Raw genomic sequence first — 8,466 nt, forward strand, 5'->3', positions numbered from 1 at the left:
TTGGCCAGTCACGGGGCCAAAACCAGTGTTTGGAGCCACAGTGTGGCGGTGGAGGCAGCAGCAATGGGAGGCCATACAGCAACCTATGACAAAATGGAAACCAGCAGGAGTGTGAGGAGACCTGAAAGTGGCACATGGCAGAGTGGGAGCAATGGGAGGCGGTACAGGGACCCAGGTCACACTGTGGGCTCAGCAGCAGCGTGACCAGGCGGTACGGGGGCCCATGGCCGATTTGGGGCCTGGCGGCACCTATGGAAGGCCTGTAATCTGCCAGCAACCTATGTCAAAATGGAAAACCGCAGGAGTGTGAGGAGACCTCAAAGTGGCACATGGCAGAGTGGAAGCAATGGGAGGCCGTACAGGGACCCAGGTCACACTGTGGGCTCAGCAGCAGCGTGACCAGGCGGTACGGGGGCCCATGGCCGATTTGGGGCCTGGCGGCACCTATGGGAGGCCCGTAATCTGCCAGCACCCTATGACAAAATGGAACCCTGGGCTGGGGCAGGCAGAACCGCCGTATCTTTATCACGGTTTTCCCAGGCCACCGAATGGCGACGCTGCATATGCTGACGCAACGCTGTAGTCCCAACATGGGCCCCCTGGCCACGCTTGACTTTCTGGCCACATAGTCGACATACGGCTATGTTTACTTCCTCGGGCAGCTTGACAAAAAATTGCCACACCGCCGAGTAGGAAACTTTGCCCCCGCTACTCCTCACTGGCTGACTGCTACTTCCTCCGTGCACACCGGCACCACTACTGGCCGTGGTGGTAGGCTGCAGTGGAGCTGGTGCTCTACTCCGTAGCCGTTTGCCTCCACTGACACTGCTGCGACCCTGCTGCCTCCTGGCAGCAGCAATGGGAGGCCGTACAGGGACCCATGAGAGACTCTGGACTTGGCAGCAGCATGAGGAGGCGGTATATAGGGGCCCATGGCAGATTAGGGGCCTGGCAGCAGCTATGGGAGGCCCGTAATCTGCCAGCACCCTATGTCAAAAAATTCAACACAACAGCAGTGTGTGAGGAGACCTGAAAGTGGCACATGGCAGAGTGGAAGCAATGGGAGGCCGTACAGGGACCTAGGTCACACTGTGGGACCAGCAGCAGCGTGACCAGGCGGTACGGGGGCCCATGGCCGATTTGGGGCCTGGCGGCACCTATGGGGGGCCTGTAATCTGCCAGCAACCTATGTCAAAATGGAAAACCACAGGAGTGTGAGGAGACCTCAAAGTGGCACATGGCAGAGTGGAAGCAATGGGAGGCCGTACAGGGACCCAGGTCACACTGTGGGACCAGCAGCAGCGTGACCAGGCGGTACGGGGGCCCATGGCCGATTTGGGGCCTGGCGGCACCTATGGGAGGCCTGTAATCTGCCAGCAACCTATGTCAAAATGGAAAACCACAGGAGTGTGAGGAGACCTCAAAGTGGCACATGGCAGAGTGGAAGCAATGGGAGGCCGTACAGGGACCCAGGTCACACTGTGGGCTCAGCAGCAGCGTGACCAGGCAGTACGGGGGCCCATGGCCGATTTGGGGCCTGGCGGCACCTATGGTAGGCCTGTAATCTGCCAGCAACCTATGTCAAAATGGAAAAGCACAGGAGTGTGAGGAGACCTCAAAGTGACACATGGCAGAGTGGAAGCAATGGGAGGCTGTACAGGGACCCAGGTCACACTGTGGGCCCAGCAGCAGCGTGACCAGGCGGTACGGGGGCCCATGGCCGATTTGGGGCCTGGCGGCACCTATGGGAGGCCTGTAATCTGCCAGCAACCTATGTCAAAATGGAAAAGCACAGGAGTGTGAGGAGACCTCAAAGTGACACATGGCAGAGTGGAAGCAATGGGAGGCCGTACAGGGACCCAGGTCACACTGTGGGCTCAGCAGCAGCGTGACCAGGCGGTACGGGGGCCCATGGCCGATTTGGGGCCTGGCGGCACCTATGGTAGGCCTGTAATCTGCCAGCAACCTATGTCAAAATGTAAAACCGCAGGAGTGTGAGGAGACCTCAAAGTGGCACATGGCAGAGTGGAAGCAATGGGAGGCGGTACAGGGACCTAGGTCACACTGTGGGACCAGCAGCAGCGTGACCAGGCGGTACGGGGGCCCATGGCCGATTTGACCTCGTTCATCCCATAGTCCTGCCGACTCACGAATAGCGTGGCCTCCTCAAAGGGCCTGAGCAAGCGCAGGTGTCACGCATGAGCTGCCAATGGCTGACATCTAAGTTACACAGGGAGTACCTTTATCCGCTTTTAACATCAGGAAATCTGTGATGGCCTTTCGCTGTTCGTAAAGGCGGTCTAACATATGTAGGGTTGAATTACACCTTGTTGCAACGTCACAGCATGAGGAGTCGGTACGGGGGCCCATGGCAGATTACGTGCCTGGCAGCAGCAATGGGAGGCCCGTAATCTGCCAGCACCCTATGTCAAAAAATTCAACACAACAGCAGTGTGAAGAGACCTGAATGTGGCACATGGCAGAGTGTGGCGATGGAGACAGCAGCAATGGGAGGCCGTACAGGGACCCATGAGAGACTCTGGACTTGGCAGCAGCATGAGGAGGCGGTATATAGGGGCCCATGGCAGATTAGGGGCCTGGCAGCAGCTATGGGAGGCCCGTAATCTGCCAGCACCCTATGTCAAAAAATTCAACACAACAGCAGTGTGTGAGGAGACCTGAAAGTGGCACATGGCAGAGTGTGGCGATGGAGACAGCAGCAATGGGAGGCCCGTAATCTGCCAGCACCCTATGACAAAAAATGGAACACACCAGCAGTGTGTGAGGAGACCTGAAAGTGGCACATGGCAGGGGCATGATTCATGGCGGATTTAGTCAGTTGTGTCAGGAACTGGTGGTTTGAAATCCAGACTAATCCACGCCTGATTCATTTTCACAAACGTGAGTCTCTCCACACTTTGGGTGGACAGTCGTGTCCTCCGCGGAGTTACAATACCTCCTGCCGCACTAAACACGCGCTCCGATGCCACGCTACTGGCCGGGCATGACAGCCTTTCAAGGGCAAATTCAGCTAGTTGGGGCCAAAGGTCAAGTTTCGTTGCCCAGTAGTCAAGGGGATTGTCTACCTCGGTTGGCAGGGTGCTGTCCAAGTAGGCCCAAGCCTGTTGTTTGAGCTCCTGCTCCAGGTCCACCTGATGCTGCTGCTGTGGCTGGTTAGTAGTTTCCTCACTGCGCTGGTGAAGAAAGCTACTCATCGACTGCAGACTGAGGCAGCCGCTGCTGGTGGAGCTGCCACTGCTCCTACCACCCCACCCCTCCCCTGCTGCCATGGCAGCGGAACGCGAGCGCACAGGGCCCACAGTGTCTGAGGATGGACGTTGGCGCACAAAGGCAGAGACCAACTGACTACATAGGTGGTTTTTATAGTACGTAATTTTGGCCTCCCTCTCAGCAGGTGTGAAAAAGGCCACCATTTTGGAACAATAGCGAGGGTCCAACAAGGTGGACAGCCAAAAGTCATCCCTCTGTCTGATGGTTATTATTCGGCTGTCGCTACGCAAGCAACCGAGCATGCTATGGGCCATTTGCGCCAAAGAATGCGAGGGACTCCCTGCCTCCATCTCCACAGCATACTGCCACGGTGCGTCTGGGTCCTCTGTCTCCTCCTCCTCCTCCTCTACCAGATGCTCCTGCTCCTCCACTCCTGTCCGCTGAGTGGAAAAACCACCCATTTCACTCAATAATTCCTGAGCACAAATGTCCTCCTCTACCTCCTCCTCTTCTTCCTGTCCTGGCCCCACAGGGGTCATGTGGCGTTGAGATCTGTGCGCCACGTCTACCGCACCCTGACCAGCCATTGTTAACATCATTTGTTCCAGGACGTGCAACAGAGGAATGACGTCGTTCATCCCATAGTCCTGCCGACTCACGAATAGCGTGGCCTCCTCAAAGGGCCTGAGCAAGCGGCAGGTGTCACGCATGAGCTGCCAATGGCTGACATCGAAGTTACACAGGGGAGTACCTTTTATCCGCTTGTAACATCAGGAAATCGGTGATGGCCTTTCGCTGCTCGTAAAGGCGGTCTAACATGTGTAGGGTTGAATTCCACCTTGTTGCAACGTCGCAGATCAGGCGATGCTGTGGAATTCCGTTCTGCCGCTGCAGCTCAAGGAGGGTGTGCTTTGCGGTGTAGGAATGGCTGAAATACATGCACAGTTTACGTGACATTTTAAGGATGTCTTGCAGTGGGATGGTGGATTTTAGGAACCGCTTGACAACCAGATTGAACACGTGAGCCATGCATGGCGCATGGCACAACCTTCCTTGACGCAGAGCAGACACCATGTTCTTTCCGTTGTCGGTCAACATGGTTCCGATTTTCAGTTTGCGCGGAGACAGCCATCTGTCGATTTCTCTGTTCATTACACTCAGAAGTTCCTCCCCTGTGTGACTATGTTCGCCAAGGCATACCAGGTGCAGCACAGCGTGACACCGTTGCGCCCTGCACATGTGATATGCCGGTCGGGTAATGGGACTTGGCACGGGGGTGGCGGCTGAGGACACGGCGGAAAAAGAGGTGGTAGAGGCGGACATGTTTGCTGGACCAAGGACGTGCAAACGTGGAGGCAAAAGCGTCGTGACCTGTCCAAGTTGCTGGTGCGGCTGTGCCGGCACCACGTTCACCCAGTGGGCCGTAAATGACATGTACTGTCCCTGACCGTAGTTACAGCTCCACACGTCGGCGCTGCCGTGCACTTTGGCAGAGACCGACATGCTCAAAGACTGGCCCACCATCTCTTCTACATGTGAATGCAGGGCTGGCACTGCCTTTATGGCGAAGAAATGACGGCTTGGCACTCTCCACCGTGGCGCGGCACAAGCCATCATTTCTCGGAAAGGTGCTGAGTCCACCAGTTGGAAAGGGAGGGACTGCAGCACCAGCAACTTGGACAGGAGGACGTTCAGCTTTTGCACCGTCGGGTGCGTGCTCGCAAACTGTTGTCTCTTGGAAACGGATTCCAAGAAAGACTGCTGACGGAATCCGAGAAGAGGAGTAGCAGGAGAAGGAGCATCTGAACGAGTGGAAGATGCCAACGAGCGACAACTCCCCTCAGCAGAGGTGTTGGAGCCTTGACTGGCTGATAGAGGGCGATTGACGACGTCGGGTGACGGAGCAAGTAACGGAGCGGGTGATGGAGCGGGGGCTGGGGCAGGCAGAACCGCCGTATCTTTATCACGGTTTTCCCAGGCCACCGAATGGTGACGCTGCATATGCTGACGCAACGCTGTAGTCCCAACATGGGCCCCCTGGCCACGCTTGACTTTCTGGCCACATAGTCGACATACGGCTACGTTTACTTCCTCGGGCGGCTTGACGAAAAATTGCCACACATCCGAGTAGGAAACTTTGCCCCCGCTACTCCTCACTGGCTGACTGCTGCTTCCTCCGTGCACACCGGCACCACTACTGGCCGTGGTGGTAGGCTGCAGTGGAGCTGGTGCTCTACTCCGTGGCCGTTTGGCTCCACTGACACTGATGCGACCCTGCTGCCTCCTGGGCAACCCACCGACTGTTTCGCTCGCTGCCAAGCTGGCACCCTCTTCTCCTGATGATGCGGAAGAAATTGCCTGATGACGACGAGGCAGCCAAGTGCGATCAACCTCCTCATCATCAAGTACGGTCTCCGCCTCACTACTAGCCCCCTCGGCTGCGTCTGGGTCAGGAGACAGACCTGTCTCTAGAGCGGCTACCGAGCCACTCTCCTCGCCAGTACTTGTTCGCCTGGCTGCTGAAAAGGCGGATGTCTCCCCCCGTTCCTGACCGCCCTCTGTTAGCTCTTCCTCACTGTACAGTGGGGCTGAGCCCACAGCATGCGATACTTCGCTTGGTGAGGGAACAGCAAAGGACAGGGGCAGGTAGAGGACACGTGATTTCAGTGGGCTTGCTCCCGGGCCATGCCAACTAACGGTTGTGTCTGACGTACCCACCGACCGTTGGCTGTAGGTGTCAGAGGTGACCTGGGAAGAGGAAGACGACCGAGCCAACCAATCGATGACGGCAGGGTTGTCGGTGGAGACACGACCGCTGGATGACACCGGGAGCACTGGCCTCTGGCTGCGAATAGTGCTGCCTCGACCCCTTCCTCTGCTGCCACGTCTGCTCGCTCCTAAAACATTGCCTCCTCTGCCACTCCTCTGCATGTTGTCTGACATACTCTTTAATTCAACGATTATGTGTCCCTGAGTAACAATTCTGTGTCCCTGAGTAACAATTCTGTGTCTGTCCGAGTAACAATTCTGTGGCCCTAAGTAACGGTTCTGTGGCCCTCAGTAACAATTCTGTGTCCCTGATTAACGTTTATGTGGCCCTAAGTAACGGTTCTGTGGCCCTCAGTAACAATTCTGTGTCCCTGAGTAACAATTCTGTGTCTGTCCGAGTAACAATTCTGTGGCCCTAAGTAACAGTTCTGTGGCCCTCAGTAACAATTCTGTGTCCCTGAGTAACAATTCTGTGGCCCTAAGTAACGGTTCTGTGGCCCTCAGTAACAATTCTGTGTCCCTGATTAACGTTTATGTGGCCCTAAGTAACGGTTCTGTGGCCCTCAGTAACAATTCTGTGTCCCTGTGTAACAATTCTGTGTCTGTGCGAGTAACAATTCTGTGGCCCTAAGTAACAGTTCTGTGTCCCTCAGTAACAATTCTGTGTCCCTGAGTAACAATTCTGTGTCTGTGCGAGTAACAATTCTGTGGCCCTAAGTAACAGTTCTGTGGCCCTCAGTAACAATTCTGTGTCCCTGAGTAACAATTCTGTGGCCCTAAGTAACGGTTCTGTGGCCATCAGTAACAATTCTGTGTCGCTGTGTAACAATTCTGTGTCTGTGTGAGTAACAATTCTGTGGCCCTAAGTAACAGTTCTGTGGCCCTCAGTAACAATTCTGTGTCCCTGATTAACGGTTCTGTGGCCCTCAGTAACAATTCTGTGTCCCTCAAGAAACAATTCTGTGTCTGTCCCTGAGTAACAATTCTGTGGCCCTAAGTAACGGTTCTGTGGCCCTCAGTAACAATTCTGTGTCCCTGAGTAACAATTCTGTGTCTGTGCGAGTAACAATTCTGTGGCCCTAAGTAACAGTTCTGTGGCCCTCAGTAACAATTCTGTGTCCCTGAGTAACAATTCTGTGGCCCTAAGTAACGGTTCTGTGGCCCTAAGTAACGGTTCTGTGGCCCTCAGTAACAATTCTGTGTCCCTGATTAACGTTTATGTGGCCCTAAGTAACGGTTCTGTGGCCCTCAGTAACAATTCTGTGTCCCTGATTAACGTTTATGTGGCCCTAAGTAACGGTTCTGTGGCCCTCAGTAACAATTCTGTGTCCCTCAAGAAACAATTTTGTGTCTGTCCCTGAGTAACAATTCTGTGGCCCTAAGTAACGGTTCTGTGGCCCTCAGTAACAATTCTGTGTCCCTGATTAACGTTTCTGTGGCCCCAAGTAACGGTTCTGTGGCCCTCAGTAACAATTCTGTGTCCCTGAGTAACAATTCTGTGTCTGTCCGAGTAACAATTCTGTGGCCCTAAGTGACAGTTCTGTGGCCCTCAGTAACAATTCTGTGTCCCTGAGTAACAATTCTGTGGCCCTAAGTAACGGTTCTGTGGCCCTCAGTAACAATTCTGTGTCCCTGATTAACGTTTATGTGGCCCTAAGTAACGGTTCTGTGGCCCTCAGTAACAATTCTGTGTCCCTGATTAACGTTTATGTGGCCCTAAGTAACGGTTCTGTGGCCCTCAGTAACAATTCTGTGTCCCTGTGTAACAATTCTGTGTCTGTGCGAGTAACAATTCTGTGGCCCTAAGTAACAGTTCTGTGGCCCTCAGTAACAATTCTGTGTCCCTGAGTAACAATTCTGTGTCTGTGCGAGTAACAATTCTGTGTCTGTGCGAGTAACAATTCTGTGGCCCTAAGTAACAGTTCTGTGGCCCTCAGTAACAATTCTGTGTCCCTGATTAACGTTTCTGTGGCCCTAAGTAACGGTTCTGTGGCCCTCAGTAACAATTCTGTGTCCCTCAAGAAACAATTCTGTGTCTGTCCCTGAGTAACAATTCTGTGGCCCTAAGTAACGGTTCTGTGGCCCTCAGTAACAATTCTGTGTCCCTGATTAACGTTTCTGTGGCCCCAAGTAACGGTTCTGTGGCCTTCAGTAACAATTCTGTGTCCCTGAGTAACAATTCTGTGTCTGTGCGAGTAACAATTCTGTGGCCCTAAGTAACAGTTCTGTGGCCCTCAGTAACAATTCTGTGTCCCTGAGTAACAATTCTGTGGCCCTAAGTAACGGTTCTGTGGCCCTCAGTAACAATTCTGTGTCCCTGATTAACGTTTATGTGGCCCTAAGTAACGGTTCTGTGGCCCTCAGTAACAATTCTGTGTCCCTGTGTAACAATTCTGTGTCTGTGCGAGTAACAATTCTGTGGCCCTAAGTAACAGTTCTGTGGCCCTCAGTAACAATTCTGTGTCC

Source organism: Staurois parvus, unplaced genomic scaffold, assembly GCF_062004578.1.
Source record: "Staurois parvus isolate SC_StPar_1 unplaced genomic scaffold, SC_StPar_1.0 ptg000092l, whole genome shotgun sequence".
Classification (NCBI taxonomy): domain Eukaryota; kingdom Metazoa; phylum Chordata; class Amphibia; order Anura; family Ranidae; genus Staurois; species Staurois parvus.